Genomic DNA, 10,791 nt, shown 5'->3' with positions numbered 1-10,791 from the left:
TACAGTGAGCATTTATGGTTCCTGTGGCCTTTGGGGGCTCACAGGAGCAGGAGCAGCTAACCCTGTGCAGGTCAGAGCACAATATATTGTCTCCCCTCAGCACTTTGCAGGAGTTACTCTATTGCTGAATCCAGGTGATTTATTTCTCTTACAAATCACTCAGATGGGAACTGAGAATGTCATTGATCACGTGAAAGGAATTCAACATAGTTCACTGATGCTCTGAGAGAAAAGAAACATAATTGCATCCCATGTTGGAAGATGTGCTACAAAATATTGCATTCTCTTTCACACTTTCTCATCTGCCCTGCCTCTGCCTGACTCTAAAACTGGTTTTAATGAAGATGCTGCTGCCAGTAAAATGGTAGTTTTACTTGTTTAATGAGCCTGCTCTGATGTGTCTTTTAGTTGCTCCATTATTTCCTTTGTCAGCCTCTGGATAACAAAGTTATTGACATTTTACTAATTTTTCATACTTGAGTTAAAATATACCACTAAATACAATGTCAGCTGCGAAGAGGAACTATCAGCAAACTGTTGGGATTTAGAGACTTGGTTTGTTTTCTTTCCYTTTCCCTAAGCAGTAATTACTGAGGTAAGCAAAACTTCTGGGAACTGTTATTTCAAATTGAATTTTAACTGCTTGCTTTCTAGAAAGGACAATATTAGGCTTCTGCCTGAGTGGAGCATAAACAAGAATAAATATGGAAGTACAAAGTGGAGGACTCAGAGGGAAGGCAAGTTGTGAAGTGCTAATGSTGGATGTTATGTCCCTTACATTTAGGCAACAAAAAATATCATAACTCAAGTCATTGCTACTAATTTAATATTTTTATCTGGAACAGGGCAATCTCCTTCCCTGAGGAGGTATACTCAAAGGACATTTCAGGTCAAWTTTCTTATTTTCCTTTCCAGAGAGGTGTTTATAGCACTATCACTGGGAAATCAGAGTGGAAGGCTCCAAGAGGAAAATGCACTGCAGTCCCTGTGGTCAGTGCTGTAAGGGATAGATCAGACCTGACTCCTGTGGTATGTGGGGAGTGGGAGGGAAAGAGAAAGGGAAGGGGAAGAAGAAGAAAATCTTATTAAATTCCACAGCTTCTTATTTCACGCCTGAAATGAGTTGTTTTGTAAGCAGGTAAAGGCTAGAGTGTTGCCCATAGCGATCTCAAACTCAGCAATTGTACTCGGAAAATGAGTAGAAAAAAAGCAGCTGAAAGCTCTCTTGGCTTTTTGCAAGAAGATACTTTCAAATGGGACTGATTCTGAATTCTCAGATTACAAAGAGAGGCTTCTGTAGCCTTTTCAGCTGCAGAAAACAGAGGTTTTCCCTTCGGTGTTGCCAAGCAAGCCCAGGTTCCTAAAACCCCTTGAGACATCCTGTCACTGATTAGCATAGAGCTCAGATAGCGGGAAGCCTGAAAACCTRCCCGGGACTGGAACACACTGGCATTATAAAACCTGTGATTGCTGCAGGACAGCATCCTTCTGGCTTGCTCCTTCGAAACACAGGGCAGCAGAAGGTGAGATGAGAGCAAGTCACAGAAAATCCTCCTGTCAGCGAGCAGCAGAGGAGAAAAGCGGTGGGGATTGCAGCGTTCCCTGAAGCTGATGAGCAGAGGGTTGATGGCAAAGAGGGGTTAAAAAGGTACAGCTGCCACCTGGGGAATGTGCTCTTGCATCAGACATTCAGGCACTCCCATCGCGGCTGTTGAGACAGCRGGGCTGGAATTCAAGCCTGTAAACTGATGCAACAGCGTTCCTGGAGCTGACAGCTGGGGATTAGTTACCTCTGAGATGGAAAGAAGCGAAAGAAAAGCTCCAAAACCTACAATTTGGTATCTTAGAATTAGAACATGAGTATCTCCAAAAGAAATCAGTGCTGCAGAAAAATGTGATACTGATGAAATTATATTAGCTGTCAAAAATAAATTGAACTTAAAAACAAACAAACAAACAAACCTAGAAAGTGCTGGTGTTTTACTGAGGTTTCTACTTGGGGAACGGCTCTGTGGGAAAAAAMCCCAAAACATTAGGAGTCCCTTCAGCACAGGATGGGAGATCTTGGAGAATAACAAGGCTCAGGTTCCCAAGAAAAKAATTTCGAATTTTTTTTTTATGTCAGCTTTTTTTATGCTCTGTCTCCTGAACATCTCTTTTGATTATCACATATGGAATCGTGGGATCCAAGTATCAATCTTCTTTCAAATGAAATRTTGGTAAACTTGGGGGTAGACAGTGGCTGCTGAATAGCAATTTACAAGAATCTCTCTSTCTTCCAGAGAAAACAGGATATTCTGTGACCAAGCAGACAGACATTGCTAGTTCACCCTGTGAAAWGTTCTTGAAGGAAGGCTGGAAGTGGAAAGCTAAACTTTACCAACTAAAATCTTATCTGAATATAATTTGAATAAACTGTTAGACRTTTTGTGCTGTTCATAAATGTAACAAGTGTATTAGCTGTCTCRGGCACTATTTATAAAATGTAGATTTGTGTGTGTTAACAACAATTATTTTGAAATAGTAAACAAAAACAGTGGGAATGAACTCTCTAGAGTTATTGAGTACACTTGAACTTTCAAGTCTGTAGGACCAGGACTTCAGCTATGTAGAGAAGAGGAAAAAAAAAGAAATACTTCGAATGGATAGAGGTTCATCTATTTGACCAACACCCAGTGAAATATTTGCTTCATACTCAGGCATATCTTGTGTAAATTTGTTTACACATATGTCCCAGTGTACTTGTTGCACAACAAATACTTACTGTACTAGTTATCAGATTTCATTCATACTTAAAACAGGAATTTACCTGATTTTAGGGAAATCGTATTGTAAAATGTAACAAATAGATTAGAATTTATAATAGTTAAAAACGAGAGAAAATCCCAGAAAGATATGAAGTAAAATGCTCATTTGTAAACATGCTATTAAGAGGGSCTGAGTGAATGGCTTTTGTTCAAACTTCAAGGAAGAAGACAGTAAAAGAGCCACAGCCTATCCACGTAGCAAGAGTATTATAAAATGTCGATCAATAATTTTCTCTTTTGTGTGGRAAAAGACAAGATAAAACAGCACTATTTGTCACAGAGAGGGCTTGGAATGAACAGTGGGAGATACTTCTAACTGGAGTGTAACAGTGGGTAAATTGAAGATTTTTACAGCCACGTCAGTTTTGAAAGCGGGTTGGACAAATATCTGTCAGAGATAACGTTGGTTGTACCTGATCTTGTCTGCATTAGATCCGTGCAGAGCTAATTAGATCTCTACAAATCTAATTAGATCTCTGAAGCCTCATTGCTTTGATGCCAATTCCAGGTCAGCTCAGGAAAATGTGAGATTTGGCAAACTCCAGAAGGAAGTGAGATGAGATTTGGGGCTCAGTGAAGCAGGATAAGATGCAGTGGGAAATCATGAGATGCAGATCAAGCCAAACTTGATGCATCATTTTCYTTCTAAATACAAGTAATTTTCTTGGCAAAAATAATTTACAAGATCTCATTTTTTTAATATTCAACATAATGTTTGGTCTTGAAGAAAACTATTCTCTCTATTGAAGAAGATTAWTTTGAACTGCTCAGGAGTTTGGGACACTATTTAAAATATAAAAAGAGAAGAGTGACATTGAAGGGGAGGTACTAGTAAAGTRTCCTATTTGAGACCAGTCTTAATAATTCTGTTAATGACTTTGAYATTAAAAAAATTCAAGTACTGATGCAATTCAATGCAATAAAATTCATTTGAGCAAAGTGCAAAGTCATTGCTCTTAGGGAGAAATAACAAGGATTTCTGCTATAAACTTGGAGATAATTAGTTGAAAATGTTTGAAGGATGACTGCATGTAGAGAGAATGAGATGCTGGTGAAGCAGTAAAGGAGATCTTGGGGTGTGTCAGTAARATATTTGGTAGCTATTGGGAAGAATATATTTTTTTTGTGCATCCCAAACTTCATCTGAAATACCATTGACAGTTTTGGTCACCTATACAAGAAGGATAAGGGCTCAAGTGCAGAGGAGGATGACTAGCACTATCAGGGGAGAGATGTGGGAGTAATCTGAAAAAAATCAGTCCAGAAAAAGAAAGGCTGAAAGAGAATCCTGTAAACCAACATGCAGAGTGAGAAGAGGTATTTATATGCTAGAAGTATATAGAACAAAACCAAATAGTTATTAAATGGTTTTATTAGCTAGGATATCAAAAGGAAATTCTTAATGGGATGGATGGGATAGGTTAATAAACACTTCCCATTTATAAAACKGGAGGTAAAAAGCCAAATCCTAACTGCTTTGAAAATGAAGCTTGATAAATTCATGACAGGAGAAGTATGGTTTGGTATCAGTCTTATGAGGGGTCCTGCTTTCTTGCCTTCCCATCCTCCAGTAATAACATCCATGTCCTTTGCTTTCCCATGCTGCTGTGATAACTGAACACATGAGCTCTGCCATCCTGGATCAGACCTCCAGAATCCATCTCATTTGRTAATTTGATTTTGGCAATTTGCTTTTCTGCAAGCTAAAGCTTCAGAGTAAGTGCAAAACTCCTTAACACAGCTTGGAATCTAACATGATCCCGGGGGATTTCCCTCCTTCTCAGCATAAAGAGACTGGTGGGTGTCCTGAGGGAGGGGGATTTCCACCTCATTCACAAGTTCATATATGATTCTCTCTGTTGTCAGTATGAAAGTTCTTGTTGCCTTATAAACATGGAAATGCCTGGATTCTGCTGAAATCTTTACCTCGATRTAATTTGAAGTTACTAACTGCGATGTGTGAATTTTCAGCCTTGCATTTCATGGGCAGCCACTTTGCTTCTTCATTTGAAGAGAACATTAATGACACATCATCTTCACACTTAGAGGAGATCTTGGCCCCTTAACACCTCCTTGAGTAGCACTCCAGCTAGCTATACTCCTTCTGTGATYCCTCCAGCTGKCAGGTTTTCCATTCCTCCAATATAATTCCTCTTCATAGARCCACAGAATCACAGAATATATTGAGTGGAACTGTATGGGTGAAGGAACTTATTAATATCAAGCTTTTTTTGCTGTTGCATAATTTTTAACTGATGTCGCCCAAGATGAACAGTGAGGAGTTTTTATTTAACCCATTGGAAAAAAAACTCTACTACTGTTTTCTATTTTTATCCATCCTTTCAGGGTTTGGACTTCTTTGATACTGCATTTCATCCTGGTAATGCTTATGTTTGTTTTTGAAAACTGTAGTTGAAAAAGATATTAATTCCTTAAATCTTAAWAAGGAAAAGTGAAAATTAAAATTCGTGAATTCCAAGATGTATATTCACAACTCTCTTGTACTGAGTCCCAATTTATTTCAGAAAATCTGTATTTTTACTGATGTAAAAATAGGACAATTGTGTAGCATAATGCTTTTATTTTGCTGATCATGCATCAGACCTTTTCTTCTTCCACAACATTCTTGTGCAAATGATTCTCTAAAAAATCAAGTGACATCTCTGTACTTCTATTCACATTTTCTGTTTCACCTGAAAGGTAAGCAGAATTCAGATAAAGAAGCCGATTTAAATAATTTTCAGAGGAAAATCATAGAAAAGGTCACAGACCATCCATCTAAGYCAGTAAATTGTCACATGAGATGCAGTCTGAGTGTGTGCTATGCAAATAGGAAACTCGAAGAAAAGCGGTCCAGAATCTCTGAAAATGTTTCTGTTTGGGACCACTAGGTGTCAGGCAGAGCTAAGAATTCACCCTGCCTGATTTAGGGTGAATTTCATCCTGGTAAGGGATTACTGCAAAAGCTATGAATCCACTTGAGGAAAGGATGTGGAAACAAGTTCCCAGTCTCTGGATTTGATGTCTTTTTTGCAGGGCTGTGTGTCACATCGATTGCTCAAGCTTTCTCTGTGCTTCTCTGTGTGCTGCAGCTTCGGGATAAAAGCACTCTGTGAAAGAACTTCAGACCTCACTGTCTTAGTGCAGCTTAAAAACACAAAGTCTCCAGCATGTGGGAGCCAACAAACTCTTGTTCCAGTTTCTTCTAAGGACRTAAGGATAGATGTCCACTGCCCAATCTCTGAGAAGGACAGGGAGTTTTCTCTCTTAACAGGCAGTGTACATAAATGTACAAACCCCACCACGCTGAGCTGCAGAGAATAAGAGTCAGGAGAGAAAACTGAGTAAAGAAGGAGTGAGATGAAAAGGGATAAAAATCAAATAAACAGAGCTGCTGCCCTTTGTACTCTGCCATAAACGTGAGCTTCGTTCTGTGCTGTTGGCTGAAGATCTGTTTAATATTGGCTGATGAGGCCAGGGGATGATGTCTCTGTGGCTGGGTTACACCTATTTACAGCCCTCACCTGTTCAGGGCAGGAAACCACGGGTCCCACATTCCCATTCCCATGGCACAATAGAAACATCCCACTGTGTGTGTCATTTCTGCATATCTCAATGCTAGGTTTTCCAAGTAATATGCTTTTAATAAAATACTTTCAAAGAATTTGCCAATCAAAGATGAAAATCTGTTCAACATTTGAACAAGAACTTTTAAATGAGAATTTACATTAATGTTATATATATATATAAATATATTAATGATTAATTAATATTAATGATTTAGTTTATTAAATAATATTAATGATTTAGTTTATTAAAAAATAATTTGCATTTAAGATGTTTTAAATTGAACTTTTCAGGGATTGGTTCTAAGACTATTTTCATTAACAGACAATGAATCACTTCATCACATTTCTGTATTTTTTTATCTATTATTGCTTTCTCCAAGAAAAGAAGTGGAATGAACCTGGAATAAAATCTGGTTTCAGGAGAGGCGTTCTTTTTTTCGACAGCCCCGGTAATTTCCAAAGTTCTTCAAGAGAATATTGCACACAGTGGCAGAAGCATAAGAGTAATGAAAACAGTATTTTGGGAAAATGCATATAAATCAGCTTGGGAGTGGGTCTTGCTGCTCCAGGACCAGCAGAGAGGTTTGTGCCTGGGGAAGTCACATCAGTTTTGTAAAAGGTTTAGGAAAGGAATTTTGCATCATGCTGCCAAGGAGGAAGATAACAAATTTTATATGTGAGCACACACAACGTCACAAATGGGAAGGCAGAAAATAGTTCTTCCTGAAACACATAARCCATCAGTTTGCAGCTGCAGAACGACTTCTTTATGCAAGATGCATAACTTGAAGAGTGTGTTGGTGAAGTGGAAAGCCACAGAAGGAATTTCTGTCTCACAGGGTACTTATGTCAGATAACAGAATGTTATGTTGCCTAAATGCTTGCTATTTTGGTACAGATGGAAAAAAAATAAACACATTAGAAGTGTTCTGCTGGATCAGACCMCTTTTCTGTCAAAACCTGTATTTTCCCACTGCCTGGCAGTGGAGACCCTGTTCAGTGAAAGCATGTGGGCTTCTGCTTATCTGGGTGGCTTCTGTAACTTTCAAAGTTGTTATTAAGGATGATGGAGCTTATTCATTATTCCTTTTGGTAGCTGCTTCTAGGCCTGTTCACGAATAATCCCTTTTTGAACCTGTTGACACTGTTGCCTCACTGTGATAACATCTCTCTGCATGTCCTCTGACAAGGTAATCCCAGAGCTCACTGCACACTTTGTAAATCTCAATCCTTAACCAGTTTAAACTCTGTTTTAAAGTACTTGCCCAGCAGTGTCATCAAGTGCCCCGCATGACTAGCTTTGTTGGGTTTGGTGATTAGAAGTTCTAAATTTCCTTTTTGTTTTTGTTTTCTTCATCATAATCTGCAGTTAAGGACTTCTGTGAATCTCCCAGATTTTTGTATCTCTTGTGATTGTTTTGCTTCATGTTCATTTCTATGCACCTATCTTAATTCCTCCAAATCCTCCTTAAAACATCCTGAGGGATTTGAGGTGTGGCTGCGTAAAAGACCCTACATAACAGCAAAATTATGTCCTCTTTTCTCCTTTTCCTGAGTACCTTGGCTGGTAACTCCAGCATCTCGCTGTCTTTATTGGCCAGCTATTTCAGGAAACAGGAGCAACTCTAAGATCCTTTCCTCAGCTCACAGCTGTTCTGAGTTCAATATCCTGTAGTTGCCATTTAGATTTTTTCCCCCTCCATAGATGCACTACACTGTATTTGTCTCAAGGGAAGATTACCTGACATCATTTCACCTGTTCAGATTTGTGGGCTGCTTCTGGAATATGGTGCCATTGTCAAGGAACATAACTGCTTTGAAGAGTAAAATGTTATTTGATCACTTACAGAGATTCCACTGCAAAAATTCTTGTCCAAGCTATTGATGAAACTGTTCAATGAAATTAGTCCCAAAACCAMTTTGTGTGTGGATTCTCTTTAGACTCTTCTTCTTACTGAGAAATGTTAGTTAGCCTACCATTTGTCTCTCATCTTATAATAATCTTTAAATCAAAGGATCTAGATAGATTTAAAGGATCTATCTGTCCATGGCAACTTATTTTCACYATTAGCCTGTGGTGCAGGACATTATCTTTGGCTTTCTCAGAATTCAGATACATTGCATCCACTAGTGCAAATAGTTTTCTTCGTAGTGCACTTAAAGGGGTTCAGCAGATCCTTGAGGCAAATTTTCCCTGAGGTACATTTTCTCTTTGCTGAAATCATGTCAGCTCCTTAGCAATATCCTCTCATGTTTGCTCATGTGCTGAGAGGGTTTGTGGGATTATCTTGCCATGGCAGGAAGCCAGAATTGCTGCTCTGTTCCCAATGTCTCCCCTGCACCCTTTTACCCTTTCAATTCTCCCTCTCTTGTGTTCACAGCTGAGCTTATATTTGGAGAATGCTTTACAGACTAAAGTATASTGTGGAAAGTAAAGAATTGAAAGAGGGAACAAGCAAAGCTTGGCTGCAGTTTATTGGTGATGGCTCTGAGGTAGAAGAGCTGCTTTGTGTTGGCAGTAAACAAAGTCTGGCCCATGGTCCTGGAATTRTATTTACAATTTAAAAACTCTTACTTCCATTTTTAGCAGATGGTGCACTTTTTGATAGTTGTGGGGTTTCATGATGGTTTAATTACGGCTCAACTGTGAAAGACCTATTGCAGTTTGACAAAAGCAGTAATTGCCAGGAAAGTAAATATTTTCTGAACTAGGTTTTGAGGGATGCAGTTTTAGTGGGATTCAGYATTACAGATGTCTAATTTTCAAAATAATGACTCAAGTCCTTGTGAGTCGGACTTAAATTTAGCAATTTTGAACCTTTTTTCTTTACTTTCTGGTCCTTCATGTCATGTGATGTTTTTAGACAGTACTAAGGCCTGGAAATGAATTTAAACACGATGTGTGTAAAATTTTCCCAATTCTGTCTCTAAGAGTTTGCAATACAGTATTTAGCACTACAAGTATTGAAAGCCCTGCTGGTTTGCAGAGGTAGGTCCTGGCCAGATGCCTCAAAAACATTTGCTTCATGGAATCACAGAATTGTTYAGGTTGGGAAGGACYTCTAAGATCMCCAAACCCCTAACCCAGCACYGCCAAGCCCAGCACTGAACCATTCCCCCAAGTGCCACATCTAYACAGCTCTTRAAAAACTCCAGAAAAGGTGACTCCACCACTTCCYTGGCAGCCTYTTCTAATCCTTGACAACTCTTTCCATGAATAAGCTTTCCCTAGTATCCAATCTAAACTTCCCCTAGTGCAACTTGAGGTAATTTCTTCTCGTTCTGTCCGTTGTTTTCACAGAGAAGAGACCAACCCCCACCCTTCCACAAGCTCCTTGCAGTTGTAGTGAGTGATGAGGTGCCCCTGAACCTCYTTTTCTCCAGGCTAAACAGCCCCAGCTCYCTCAGCTCCTCCTCACCATTCTGACATGAATTGTACCAAGGAACCATCTATGCTTCAACAGGGACACGRTTTGGCAGGTCCAGATTCCAAGTGTGGAAATCCAGCATAAAATCATAAAACCTTGGGGTGCATCAGATTTCCAAGAGGGAGCCCTTCAAAGAGAAACAGCTGAGACTGGAAGGCAGATCAGTACTGAAACTCTGCTACGATAGCAATTAGTGTCAGCAAAATAGTCYGTGCATCTTTTTTGGAACTGTGGCACACATTTTCCCCAAGATACCTTCATCTTGCCTGAGAGATGCGCAGACAAAGCAGAGACAATGAACATAAACACCAAAGAGTCAATATAGCAATGACAGGGTTACACTGAACCTCTTTGAGGCTGTGTCAGAGGACAGGGTGAGCGAGTGTATTCTTTATGTGAGTGAGTAAAATAGTAAAAGTAATAATAGTAATAATATTAAAAACTGCAACTGAACAAATGTTAAGTGCTGTGCTCAGCCTTTCATCACAGCACAGCATTTAACTTATTTTTTTAAACTGGATGCAAAATGTGACTTGTAAAAAACATTGCCACAGAATGGCAGCATAATCCAGTGATTAAAAAAAAAAAAAATATTGGCTGTCATTGGTGGGAAACACTGCAGTTTTTAGGAGTCTGATTGTTACAGGGCCACAGAAGATCTGAAAATGAAGCGCTGGCAGCAGCTGAATAGCTCCTTTGCACGGTGCAGGCTAAGTGGCACAGTGGGTTAGTACTGTCGGCTTTTTCTTCTGGAGACTCGGGCTTACATCCTGGCTGAGCCTCCAAATGAAAGCAAGTTGGGTGGTCTCATCCCAGTCCCCATTTGTGCCTATCACAAAACCACCGGGCAATTTGGCATGGCCAGGGGCTGCTGCCTGGGAGAGGAGCAGGATTCGGATGGGAGAGGGACGGCGGGTCATGGGCAAGGTGAACTGAAAGGTTGGTGAAGGGAGGTTTGTGTGGCACCTGCTAAAGGATGACAGTCAC

This window comes from Malurus melanocephalus, unplaced genomic scaffold, assembly GCF_030028575.1.
Source record: "Malurus melanocephalus ecotype Western Australia unplaced genomic scaffold, MMel_1.1 scaffold_41, whole genome shotgun sequence".
Classification (NCBI taxonomy): Eukaryota; Metazoa; Chordata; class Aves; order Passeriformes; family Maluridae; genus Malurus; species Malurus melanocephalus.
Note: the sequence above shows the minus strand (reverse complement) of the source record.